Source organism: Pelmatolapia mariae, linkage group LG22 (assembly GCF_036321145.2).
Source record: "Pelmatolapia mariae isolate MD_Pm_ZW linkage group LG22, Pm_UMD_F_2, whole genome shotgun sequence".
NCBI classification, from domain to species: Eukaryota; Metazoa; Chordata; class Actinopteri; order Cichliformes; family Cichlidae; genus Pelmatolapia; species Pelmatolapia mariae.
In genome coordinates, this window is record NC_086245.2 from 6,968,295 (window position 1) to 6,982,149 (window position 13,855).

Here is a 13,855-nt window from a genome sequence, read left to right on the forward strand (position 1 = left end):
TCTCACCCTTATTCCCAAATCTAATTACTCTCTTTTCATTGTCATCATTTGTCTCTACTTCCTATGGTTCCCTCGCTCTCTCTCTGTCTGGATGAGGCGAGGGGAAGAGGCGATAGTGATCTCCATGGAAACAGCCCAGCAACAGGCTTGGTCCTGGCAACCAATCAGAGTATGTTTTGGCACAGTCTCTCATCCAATGAGAAGGGCAGAGGAGGAGGGTGTGCAGGGGGGAGTTGTGGGTTTGTCAAGGTGAATATTCGGGGAGGTGTGAACACTTCCTGGTTGGTCTGAGAACATCGGCATCTCAGAGTTGAGGAGAGGCAATTTTCCAGTTGTATAAAGAACTAATCAGCTTAGTTAATTCAGTTTGAATTGAAAATAAATTTACTTTTCAGCAATTATGCAGGACTAGTGGGAAACAGTTACACCACCTGCCAGCTAACAAAATGGATTGTGCACATTAGAGCTGCTCAGATCTTATTCTTGCCAGGCTCATTGAATCCCAGCCAATCTGCCAGGACGCTGATCAGGTAATGGGGAGGCCTTCTGCAAAGGATTATGGGACATGTAGCAACCAATGACCCATGGTTTGATACTAAACTCAATTTGTACAGTGCAACTTTACTTGTGCAAAGCATGTACATTTAAAAGTATCTTTTTATTTTTTGTTCCAAAATGTTGATTTTTAAAAAATCTAACACCCTGTGGCGAACTGAAAATGTCATTTTGACTGTACGCAGTAAAGGGAGATATAATTTTCAAACTGTTAATTTTGTGCATCTACCTTCTCTGAAGTGATTTTTATAAACCCAGTAATAAAAGATACTGCAATCTGCAGTAAATTCTGCTGTACTTGAGTGCTTACCCACCATTTGTGTTATCATTTTTATGTCGTACTAGAATCTTGCTTTGGCAGTTTGAGAATGTTCTTCCATGAAAAAGTATTTATCACTGTTGGCCGGGTGGTTTGGCAGGGATGTCAATTTAAAGTAATTCAAATACACATGAGTTAACTGTTTGGTTTCCCATTCCCTACCAACAGTTATGCTGGTCTCTGAAGAAGGTGCCCAAACCTGAAGTAAGTTCTTATTCTATCCACACAGCTGCGATCTCCACTTAAAGCTCAATAGTTTCACCTACAACAGAGTAAGCATTTACCTGTGATAAGATCTAAGTACTTCTATGCAGAGTTAGGATCATTACTCAAAAAAAGCATTAAATTTAATTGCTCAGCAGAGAAAGTAAACTGTTAACTACACTCCACAAACTGACCTGAAAGCACTGTCACATAATTGCCATTTAACAAACATAAGGCTACGGTTCTACACACAAGGAGTCCTTATCCTAAACGAGGCTACATTGCTGCAGGCCTGAAAGCTCATCACTACCTTTGTTACCTGTTAAAGATCAGGCTGCTCGGCTGGGGGTCGGCATTCACTCGGCTTTAACATCATTTCTGGTTCTTGGCTATCTTAGTGATAGAATGCTGTCTGTGTCTTAAGCTATTATGCAGTTGTTTCTGTCACGGGCACATTTCATCATCTCCGTCTTGTCCTTTTGTGCAATAAAAAATAAAAAGTAATACCCATATCTGCTATTTTCCTCCTCCCTACACAGGAGCTGAAATCAGGTGGTTGTAGTGCACGGGAAGAAAAAGGTATGTGTATTTTTTTTTCTTCTCGGTTCATAAATGAAGAGCATTTGTAAAGCAAGTGAAGATAACATATTTCCCTCGCACTCGTCTGTGTGAATGAGGCCAGCATCATTTCACAACCGCACAACTATTCATCATTATTATCATTATTATTATTATTATTATTATTATTATTATTACATCTAATTTTCAGGGCACATTTGCATCTACTGGCAGTTCAACCATATTATTCATGAAACTAAATAAATCATTGACAAATATGTAGTTCCTTGCATTTAAATAATTATTAGCTATGCAATTACAGCAAAAGGTTTTTTGGAACAAAAGCTAAGTCAGGCATTACCGGTACATGGTTCATGCTATTAGAGTTTTTTCACTTCCAGCAGTTTTGTACTGTAGCGAAGACAGATACTACAGATTCATCAAGAAATTATAAAAACAGTGAATACATAACCTATGCATGATTTTGAAACCACTGCAGCTCATTTATAAGTCATATTTGTGATTTAGAGGCACAGTGCTGCAGCTCTCTTACTTGCATATATTTAAACAGCCTCCAGACTTCCCTGGAAGTGCCTTGTTAAAAGGATTTAAAATGCAAACAGTGAATCAGCACTTAGTCAGTGTGCCAGTACAAATTGCCAAAACAACTGTGACTTCTAACTGAACTAATCATTCATTACAACCAGAACGCATACATGTAAAGCAAGATGTTGTTTTCAAAATGCAAATAATACCAGAAAACATTTAATTTGTTTTATATCAAACATGATAAATATGACTTAGCCAGACCTTGTGGGTAGTGCAAAAGTCCAAAAATCCCCTGACTTTTCTCTAGGGTAGCATATATAAATAGCACTTTGAAGCTTCAATCTGAAGTGATCCACTAAGTGACATTTCCACAGTCTAATGATGCTAAAACTTTGACACAGGAAAGAGACATCAACAGTGATGTAGCCCTCTGAGGTGATAAAACAACTTGCACCATCAGCATATAACATGTGACAAGTTCTAAAAGACTAAGCCAACATGGGAGCTGCAAAGCTGCAATTCCTCTTATGGCCTCATTAAATACCTGAGTAGCCATATTCATGTCTCATATACAGTCCACAGTCAGGTCATTGCACTCCCAGAGGCTCTGCTGAGATTGAATATTTTTTCAGGACTCATGAAATGTGGAAAAATTACTCTTTTCATAAATGCAGCCTGTTTTAAAAATTAAAATAAAATTCAAACTGCAAAGCACATTATCTGCCACATTTGTCTAATTTACTAATGTAATTATCTTAGCTTAAAGGTATTAGTTAAAAAAATATACTCCTGTAAAGAAACAAACATCTTAATTGCCATCAACAGTCAGTGGGTAAAAATCCTGACTCTGACAGCAATGCTTTACGTCACTGTGACGCTACAAGTCCTGTTGCCAGTGATTCATTAGGAAAATGGATATTCCCCTTTTCTCGCCATTTGTAATGGCGCTTATCACATCAGTTTCACTATAATGTTGTTTTAGGCAAAGTGTTGTGCTAATAGGCTCATGTACAGTACATTCAGTTCTCTTAGTGGTCCATTAAAGGAGCCACACACCCATTATCCCTCCTCCTAAAAGCCTTGAGACTCCCTGTTACATAACATTGCAGTTAAACCAATCTAGAAGCATCAGGCGGTCGCAGACGTTTCTCTGTCAGTCATGTGTCACTGCTCAATCTGACTGATTTATCAACATATTTAGTGCAATATATAATCAACATGTACAGTTAAGGTACTATTGTGACAATGCATCAATGCATTAATGGTTAATGACATCAATTCACTCTGTAAACTGAGCCTGGCTGAATGAGAGAGAAGATCTAACTGTGTATATTTCTAATCCTTTACTTTTATGTCTCCGTGTTTACGTGTGTGTGTGTCTGTGTGTCACTATGCATGTGTCCTGCTCTCAGGCACAATTGTGCTACTACCACATACCATGCCAGTCATTTCCCAGTCACATGACTTGCCAAGTCAGGATACAGTTGCTAAGCAACACCCCCACCCTCCCTTTTTGTCCATCAAACAATGATTGCGTGGGCAAGTGGGGGGTTGAGTGGGGGGAGAGAGCTGAGTTTATTTATAGAAGCCATGCAAAAGAGGGGGAATTACGTGTCGTGTCTAAAATTAAACTTGCCATTTCCCCTTCTCTCCCTCGCTCTCTTTTCTATCTACATTTCACTCACTCACTCACTCTTCTTGGCTGATTCATTCATAGATGCAGTAAGGAGAAGGGTGTAAGATAAGATGACAAGGCTGTATGACGATTGTGGGAATGAGAATTCAGAAGAACTAATTGTAAAATACGATTCGGTCAATACAGATAAATCACTCTAGATAACAGCGATCGTCTAAAAACAAAAGCACCTCTTACATTTACATAAAATATGTAAATATTTGCATGTTAAAGTGCTTCTCATTAACATACTAGTCATGCTGTAATCCTCCAACTGTAAATCACACAGCGACACAGATTTCCTGCCTGCCAACAAAGCTTCTAAAATACAAACCCTAAAACACTAAATCATAGATTTTCCCATTAACGTTCCTGTCATAGTGAGTTAAATCACCCTGCAGCTTCCACATCCCACGAGTCCTGCGCAGGGGAACCATTTTAGACGGTGCTGTTTGGGAGCTGGTGTTAAAATGGAGTGCCCATCAGAGTGTAGCCACAGCTGCATGTGTAATGGATGGATGGGATCTGCAAGATGACAGGATGACAGGGTAGTAGGTGGAGTAAAAGATGTGAGGAGACAGCAGAAGAGAGTGACTAATAGATGTGTAAAAAAAAAAAAAAACAGGATGGAAACAGATACACAGAAAAAGATTGACTGAAAGGTGAAGGCAGGAAAACACGAGGGCCAAAAGTGTACATAACATAGTTCAGATAATTGTGCTTCTTCCTCATTGAGGGAATATTTTAAATAATATAAATGTGAGATACTTTTTAAAATTACACAAAATAAAGGTTATGGCTGATAAGTGTATATTGTAAGGTAAAGACCCTGCAATAATAGTGAAAAAATTCCTGGCAATGAGATGACCTCCTATTACTAAATCCTTGGTGACTGTGGGAAGGAAGAACTCCCTTTTAACAAAAAAAATCCTCTGGCAGAACCAGGCTCAGGGACGGGCAGATCTACTGCAACAAGTTGAGGGTGAGAGGAGGGAGATAGGACAACAGATAAACTATAGAAGAGAGCCAGAGATAAATAATAACTTATTATTTAATGCAGAGTGATGTATACTGAAGTGAAAAGAGTTGAGTGAAGATGAAACACTCAGTGCATCATGGGAAGCCCCCAGCACTCAAGGCCTACTCCGGTGTAACTAAGAAAGAGTTCAGGGTCACCTGATCCATAAACTTTTTCAAAAAGAGAAATTTTAAGCCTAATCTTAAAAGTAGAGAACTTGTCTGTCTTATGAATTCAACCTTGACTTATCAGTCTGATAAATGCACTCTAGATGAAAGATTTAGTGTCTGGATCTTAAAACTGAAGCCAATGCAGAGATTAAAAGATAAAAGTAAATAAGTGTATGGTCATTAAATACGACATGTTTGTTTTGTATATTAAAATCCTCATTAGTGTCCAGAAACATGATAAAGCTTTAGGTCAGGCCTGCCTTTTGAATGACAATCTCTTATGATGTTGACAACAAAAATGCTCAACTTTAGCAGGATTTTGCAAACCACTGGGTGATGTCCATCATTTATGTACAGTCTATGGTCAGAATGAGTGGCAAAAATTCTCAAGTCAAGGCTTCAAAACAGGACTTAAGAAACCATAGGTGACGTCCAGGTGTTTACAGCCATCTTTTATGTACGGGTTATATATACAGCAGAAAAAGACAGTTTGCTTGGCCTTTTCCAGCACTCCCAAGATGCTGACACATTATGTTTTTACATGTTGCTGTGTGCTGTTTGATACTGTCTTTCTAGACTCCTTATGTCACATAAGCTGGGATGAAGTTCCTCCCAAATTATGTGACTTCTGGAGTTCTGATTTTTGAACCTAGCTGTTTTGTGAGTTTGTGCCAGTGTAGACTTTTTAGGTTGAAAATGTTTGAACAAAATGAGCAATGGAGACTTTCAGTTTTTAGAGAGTTGTAGCAGTTAGCGAGTTTAGAGGAGCTACAGCCCGCATGTTTGAAACAAATTGACTGAAATGTGAATAAGTTCTGATACGGCCCCTTAATGAGGGCTGAAGGTTGCTGTTTTTCTTTGCAGGTTTGTGGTGAGAAATGTTTGTCGTGACTGTTGTTTCACAGCTGGGTTCATTCTAGGCTGATTCGTGAAGCTTTTCACCGAGTCACAGCACTCGTTTGTACTTTGAAAATGTACTTTAAAGCCAAAATAGCAGTCGGTTTCAAAAGCAACAGCATCACAGCTTGTTTTTCCTGTGGTCTGTCTTGCGGTCTCTCATCTGTCTTTTTGTCACCTTCATTAAGACTCTAAAAATGAGCTGTACATGTATATGTATGGAGTAACACCTGTACAGTTTGATGCAGTCCAATATTTCAGCATGCAAAAAAAACACCAACAAATAGTTGGTGTAGAAAATAACTAATGATGGCTGATTTCCATTAATTGTCCTTCAAATTCGAAAGTGCAGAAAAGGGCTCACATACTGTCTGCTGTGAGAGAGTGCTCATATGCCATCAATAATTTGAGATGCTGTTACACCGTGATGCATTTAACTTTAAGTTATTATTGTGTCCACTGGCAGGTTTTTTTGTTTTTGTTTCCCCAAACATGTCACACAAGACAAATGTGAAGACATTTCAGGGCTCGTCCCAGAGCTGCTTCTCCTCATTACTTTGGAGGAAAGGCCAGTGAGTGAGAGGCGTTGGTGTTTATCAGCCTGCACAGGAAGAGTGCAGACTGACAGGTGGATGCAATCTTTGAAGAGATGATTTATTCAAGATGTGGTTTTGCACTTGATTCTTCTGGCACGTGCCCACTGGAAGATAGCAAAGCATTTTCAGCAGCCGGCCCAAATCTACTTCATTACTAACCCTTCCCTAACTCCCTAACCCTAAACCTGCTAGTTTCTTTTCAGAAGCATTGAACTCATTACCCTCTGTGATATTCAATAATACATAGCATGCTGTCATCAGGTGATAAACAACTACTGCAGGACCGAACGTACGTTTTTAATGCTCTCAGAGCATCATGCCATTGCATGTGTTACACTAATATTGCTGAGCTGTCAGTGCATAGGAATTCTGTCCTTTAAATGGCTTCACTTTCATATTCACTGAACACATTTATACACAAACATAGACACATGCAGATCTTTAAATCCACCGGCCTAAACAAAAGCCATTCTTTTCGATTTCTTATTATCTGTACCTGACAGTTGGTCATGATTCAAAATGTAACCTATGCCTTTCACGGTCCAGAGGGTTTTCTCAACACCCTGATGGAAAACCTTTATTTTTCAGGGCAGCAAAAGTAAAATCTTGTTTTATGTGATGCTGTAAAATATCAAATGGCAGCACTCTATAGAAAAATGCTCATAAACCTCTTATGTAACATGTAGCACACAGTGGGCTATAACTAGCTTAATGTCTGCCACTCTCTCCGATCCCCAAGTGGCCTTGCAGACATAAATCGACCAAATTTATCTCAAGGTCTTATCAAATCTCCTGCTCCATGCACCACTGGAGCCATAACATGATAAATGACCAGTGATTTCCTCTGCAAGGTCATCCTGACGCCTCTAAATATCCGTGTGTGGGTGTCTATGTCAGTATGTGTGATTCCCAGGGAGACAGAGATGGCATTTGTTTTAGATGTGTAATGAAAGAGCAGCATCATAGAAGATGAGGAGAAACAGAAGAGAGTTTATGTACTGTAGTAGTAAAAAAAGAAAAAATGAAACCCAGAGAAACCAAACACAAGTAAATCTGTTTATAATTCAATTATGAGGGAGGACTTTTTTTCACCTTGTGGTAAAAACCGCAAGACTTTTAAAGTGGATCCCTTTCGAGAGCTCAGCTGTGACTGACAGTATGTTACTTCTCTGCAAAAGTGCAGTTGCAAAAGCCACAGTCCATATGATTCAAGGCTGTTAATAATAGTAGTGTAGTTTATAGGCCACATGCCAAGAGGTCTGGACTAGTAAAATTGTTACATAAAACAACATCATTTTCTTTTAATGTAAAATTACACGTTTATATCACATCTTAACTTTTCTGCATGCATAGTGTAGACGAACACAAAGTCCTTGATGATAAAATACCTTCTGGTCCTTTCCAAAGCCTGATGGTTCAAACGTTCAAGGTACTAGTTCAGTTATTGTTCCTCCAGCTTTGCTTGAATTTACCATTTCTTCCCTTTTATTTTTTATCTTTTTACCACTTCTGTTATTATTAAAAATACACTAGTACTTATTCCTGAAAAATATATTTTTCACATCCTTGTTCCCAGTGGACACCTAGAGCCAACGCACATATTTCTTGTTTAAAATTGTAGCTGCATATTAAACATTTACACTTTCTTGAATAATAGCTGCAACACATACAATAAGTCACCTTTTGTGTAATATTTCTAAAGTGAGAATAATCTGTTTTCACACCACGTGACATCAGACGTCTCATCTCTTATTCATGATCCGTGTTATGGCTCTGTTGAGAAACGATCTTTCACTTCTTATTGGATTTCTAACGAAGCAGGCATGCAACACATTGAAATTCAAGCATCACTTGCTGAGCTGAGAACAAAGCTTAATTAGTCAATGTGAATTGTTGCCGCACTGAAAACCTGCAAAGAACATTCATCCAAAAGAAAGTAAGCAATGCAAGGATAAGTGGAAAATTCCTCCCTGGTTGTGATAAACTCTGTGGCACTGGATGATTTCAGTAGTTGAGCTGAGTGTGGCGTTGTGGTGCATGTTGCATCGTGAGTCCTTCTCCCTGCTGCCTCTCTCGCCCTTCCTCACCTCCATCCCTCCCTCCCTCCCTCCATCCGTCCTGTCCTCCCTCCCCCACGTTGGGAATTATGCAACACTCTGCAGGGCTGTCAGGAGAGAGGATTGAAGGGAGCACTGTGCGTATATGTGAGTGTGATAGAGTGACGTTGGAGAGGGATGGAGAAAGAGAGTATATATGAGAGAAAATGAAAGAATAACAGCGAGCGACTCATCCTCATTTATAAACTTTCGTCTCGATCTTTCTCTTTCATTCATTCACATCTGCTCTCACATATCTTCCATTCCTTCGTTCCGCTTCTTATCAAGGTCGTTGACAAGGACAGTCTAACCACATTTTCTGGCTTGTGATTGGTTTTTGCAGCAGAGCGGGGCCTTAAAGAGACAGCAGCATAGTGGGGCTTTTCACCTCGACAGCAGCCATCTTTACCACACCAAAGGCACCAGCTGGGGGAGGCGTGACTGCATTTGACCGCTCCTGCCTCACACTCACGGATTTTCCCAAAATGCTCTTTTTCCTCCTCCTGAAATATTAATTATGAACAGTTAAAATAGCTTTTAGAGCAGACAGTTAACTTTTGTTGTACCTCCAAACAATTAAGGTCAGAGTAATTTCCTGCCCTTCAGTAGTTATTGATTGTTTTAGACTCACTGTGTATTTATAGTTACAACACATTAACATATAACTCTGCAGCCACACACTGTCTGAAACCAGGAAGACTCTGGTTTCTAAACCGTGTGGGCTGACAACGTCCATGTTTGAATGCAGAGCAGCTGAAAAAGTGAATTTAAAATTGTATCAGAAATTCTTCATATGAATGTTTATTTATTTCTCACGCCATGTCAGTGTCTGTGTTAATACTAAAGGAGGGGGAAGCATGGAACAGCTGTAATAGATTGCAGACTTTGCTTTCAGCACACAACACCTGAAATAGCGAGGTTGAAATTATACCTGACAGCTTTTTTGGAGACTAATGGTTATCTCATTCTTCAGACCACAGAATGACAAGAACATTACAAAATCTATTCGGAGAAGCACAAAAAGGCTCTTTTTGACCTGAGAAGAATCATGAATACTCACTAAAGAAAGTTCTGAATCCATTGCCAACGGTCAGCAAATACTCATGCCGTAGTTTCTTGTAAAGCATGAAAAGTAGTACGTACATTCTATTGGTTGTTATTTGATGTAGTAACTCATTATTCAATCATATATTGCTTAAGTGTCTGTGTAGCTTGGTTTATGATTATAAAAATGGCTTCAAGATGTACCTATGGTTCTAATTCCATAATGCCTTAATAATTTACTTAGTTTTTCCACTGTATGTATTTATGAGGCATTTGCAGATGACAGGAAGTTAGGTTAGACAGATAAGGAAACATATGCAACAAAGACCTCAGTCAGATTTCAACCCAGGATGTGGTTTATGGTCAGCACTTAATCTGTGACTTAAGCTATACATAGCACGAAGTTTAAAATTGAGAAAAACTATATTTTATAATGCAAAGAAAATCACAAATGGCCAATAAAAAGAAAAGTCCAGATATAGAAGCTAATTTTGGGTTCTATCTAACTGATAGAATTATTATTTTAAAAAATGTACATTCAGTAGTTTACAGCCTTTAATGACTACAAAAGTAATGAATCGGTAGCAAGGAGGAAGACTTGTTTCAGAGAGTAGGCAGGCAGGTGTTCAGGACAGGTAAGCAGGCTGGTACACCAGCAAGTGATTCCTGAGAGCAGGAAAAGAGGCCAGGTAAGTGCAAATGCTAAAGAATCAAAATCACAAGTGATCCTCTATGTATGTTTTTTTTTTTTTATATATCACCAAGTGACTCTACCAATCATAGTGGCATATGATTTGGCAATAGTGCTTTATCTAATGTTAGAAGTCATTGGATTCAGACAGAGATTTGTGTTCAATCTCAGAAAATCGGGTAGTGGTTAACATTGTTAACCATCATGACCATGTTTTGTTCAGAAAGGTGCTCTGAACTACCTTGTACACTGATGTAGAACAAATAGATGTTTAAAATCTTTAGTTATTAGGTCACTTGATTGATGATCATGTGAATATTAACATGCCCATGTTATTTTACCTCTTTGGTTTAGTTTCTTACATTTATGCAAAAGTATTTGTGATTATTGTTTAAGAACTGTAAGTTGTGTGAGTAGGTTTTGTGGGTCAGCTGAAAATAAACTGCTCTTCTGTGGGATTGATAAAGTTATCTGAATCTGAATAGATGGAACACTCCACCTGGGCTTTAAACTGTAATAGATTGGTGAATGATGAAAAGAACAGGTATGCCCAGGCAGAAACCAGCAGAGCTGCCACTCAAACACAAAGGTCATACTTATACAAATAGAGAGGAGGGACGGGAAACAAGGAAGAAAAGATAGAGGACAGGGGAGACCATAACAACCAGCACTTCCTTTATGCATTTGCCATCTGTCTTTACAAGAAAAAGCATTCCTGTTGTAAATCCAGATTGTTGCAGTATCTTTCCCAGTGTTTCTATAATAAGATCAGAAAACTGAGCATAAAGTGCACTAAGCGTAGGTGGGGGAGAAGGATGCTTAGCCAGTGGTGCTCACACATGGATATGCACGTCCACACATACAAAACCACAAACAAGAACTTCCATATGTTGATGAATTATTCATTTGGCAGTGCAGCAATTCCAAAAAGAAAAAAAAAGGGGGGGGATGTTTGAGGGAGTTTTAAGGAGAAATATGGGAGATTGCAAAAAAAATCAACCAACCAGGCGCCTAAAAAGATGACATTAGATGAAGTCCCAGCACATTCTTCTTGGCTAAGGTAAGACAAATAGAGACATCAGAAAATGGTCAAAATTACATCTTGTTGTATAATGTCTTTCAGATACCTGATAAATATTATGTATACATTCTAAGCTTTAACAACTTTAAAAAGTTATCCAACTCTAGAAAGAATATTGTCCTTGAGAGCTCGTCTCCTTCATACAGTGTATGCGTCATTGGTATTGGAGAAGAAATGGGCTGGTGACTCTGCTGATAATGTGACCTCTGGAGAGATAAATGAAACTACCATATCACTCCAAAGAGGCCCATGATGGGAAATGATGGAGACAGAAAGGCAGATAGAGGGTATTTATATCTCTAATTGTTCAAACAAAGTCAGTCAGCTGCTACTGTCGTTGTTCTGAAACAACAGGATGACAGGAGAAGGCAAAGAGAGGGAGAGGGAGGTTGCAAGTCATGGGAAGAAAGTGAAGAGTGAGATCAAACAGCTGGAGGCAGATTAGGTGTAACAGAGGAAAAGAAGAAAGGCAGAAAGGATTTGAAGTGGAGAGAAAGAGGCCAATTAATTAGAACGCACAGTCATAGTTGCTGTAAATGTCTCTGGGTTATGTGCTCATAAATTATCATACATATTGAGTGTGTGTTCATTCTCAAATAACCTCCACAATCCTCTTTCACTGAGTTGTCTATTTAGATAGAGTTACAGAGTAGTTCAACCTTCCTTGAGGCAGATGTGTGATGACTGCTGTCCAGAGTGCTGAACCTTGAGCTGGGCAGGATATTTGCCATTATATACCACAATGACTGACATCAGTAACCTTTATGGCATTTAGATACAGTGTTTGGAAGATTCTACATCTATTTTCTAATATATGTTTCAAATCCTCTTTTCTCTGGTTCCAACTGAACGACTCACTCATGTCTGTTTCCAGGTATGCATATTGTTGTATAGCTGCTTATAAGAGTTTCTCACTACCTTCGGGTGTTTTCTATAATTTCAAAACATGCCCATCATGAGGATGAGATTTTGTCCACTTTAATTTCCCCTTTTTTGACCTTAATTTTATAACACTCACCATCCACTTCAGGCTTAAGGGGCCCAGAAGAGCCCCTTGTTCTAAGTTGTCAGGACATTACACAACACACAATTGAGTGTGTATCTTTGTGTTTGTGGATCCTGCAATTACCTGTATCTCTTGGACTGTGCCATCATTACAGCTGAACCATGCTGTAAACACCTGTCATCTTAGTATGGCTGTGTGTCCACTCATTTGCCTCTCAGAAGCATGTACTCGGGTGCATTTTTCTCTGTATGTTTCTGTTTATATCTGCAGGGTATGTCTGTGCTTAGCGAGGCAGTGATAATGTTCATCAGAGCAAGCATGGCATCCTGCCCATTTCCAGGTACTGACTCACACACATGGATACATTTACACACACATACACTTGAGAGAAACATATCAATACTTTGGTATTGGGGTTTTTTTTATTCTGTACTGTATGCAAATAACATGTTTTTTTCTTTTATTTATGACTTTAAATGGGAATTTATTATATGTAACAGGAATTTTAAGGTACTATGGATAAAGACACACCCACAATGCACAGTATGTATATTTATTATATGTATCTAATTATGTACTTTGATAATTAGAGCGTGTGAATATTGTTTATATCCCTTTTATTTTGTTCTGTATTTTGTTTGAAATGCTCAATAAAGAGGTTTGGTTTTCCTTTAATAACTATTTCAATAATAAGCTAAAATTGGTGAGAGGTGATCCAGCACCAGCTTTAGTAAGGGAATAAGCAGGACAGCCACACTGTGGCATTTACAGAGTCTCTGAGCTAAAGGTTAAAGCTGCTGACCTGAATCCTCAGAGAAGCTGGGAATGTCTTGGCAAAGGAAATGAGAGAGTAACAACCTCCACTGAATGAATGAATAGCACAGAGTTCCCCTGAGCAAGGCACTTAACCCTGCAGCTGTTCACAGAGTGGCTTCAAGGACTTCTTTTCAGAAGCCCCCAGATGTGAAAGCTCTTAGGTGAATATAAAAATATAGTTTGTAAATAGTAAATGCTGTTAGTATATAACAGATTCTATTAATAGCAGCTTTGATCAGTGAACCATTCTAGTCCAAACTGAAATTTTCCAGCTGCAAACGGATGGATTGGCTCGGCAATTAGTAGCCTATAAATAGTCATGATTCCCAGAGGATTGATCCTAGTGTATTTAATGATCCCTTGATTTTTCCATCTTGCCTCACCAGGTCAGGATAAGTCACATTACATGTACAGCCCAAAGACACTACTCACATTTTCAAAGATCAAAATTTTCACTTTTTTCCTGATATGTGTATATACATATGAACTGGCATAAAACAGTTCTTAGATGGCTTTGGTAATCCCCTAGAAAAATTACACTATATAATACATTATATATAATTATGCTATATTAACACAA

General features: G+C 38.7%; 1 long non-coding RNA gene across 2 annotated transcripts; it reads left to right on the forward strand.

Moving 5' to 3' along the window:
* The first annotated feature begins 391 nt into the window (after positions 1 to 391).
* Positions 392 to 12,762, forward strand: LOC135932762 (uncharacterized). 2 transcript variants are annotated; one of them, XR_010573635.1, is made up of 4 exons: positions 392 to 530; positions 1,043 to 1,078; positions 1,618 to 1,657; positions 12,730 to 12,762. It is a non-coding gene; the product is annotated as an uncharacterized LOC135932762 (long non-coding RNA). The 2 variants fall into 2 exon arrangements; XR_010573636.1 differs by lacking the exon at positions 12,730 to 12,762 and adding an exon at positions 8,981 to 9,201.
* Positions 12,763 to 13,855: the final 1,093 nt, after the last annotated feature.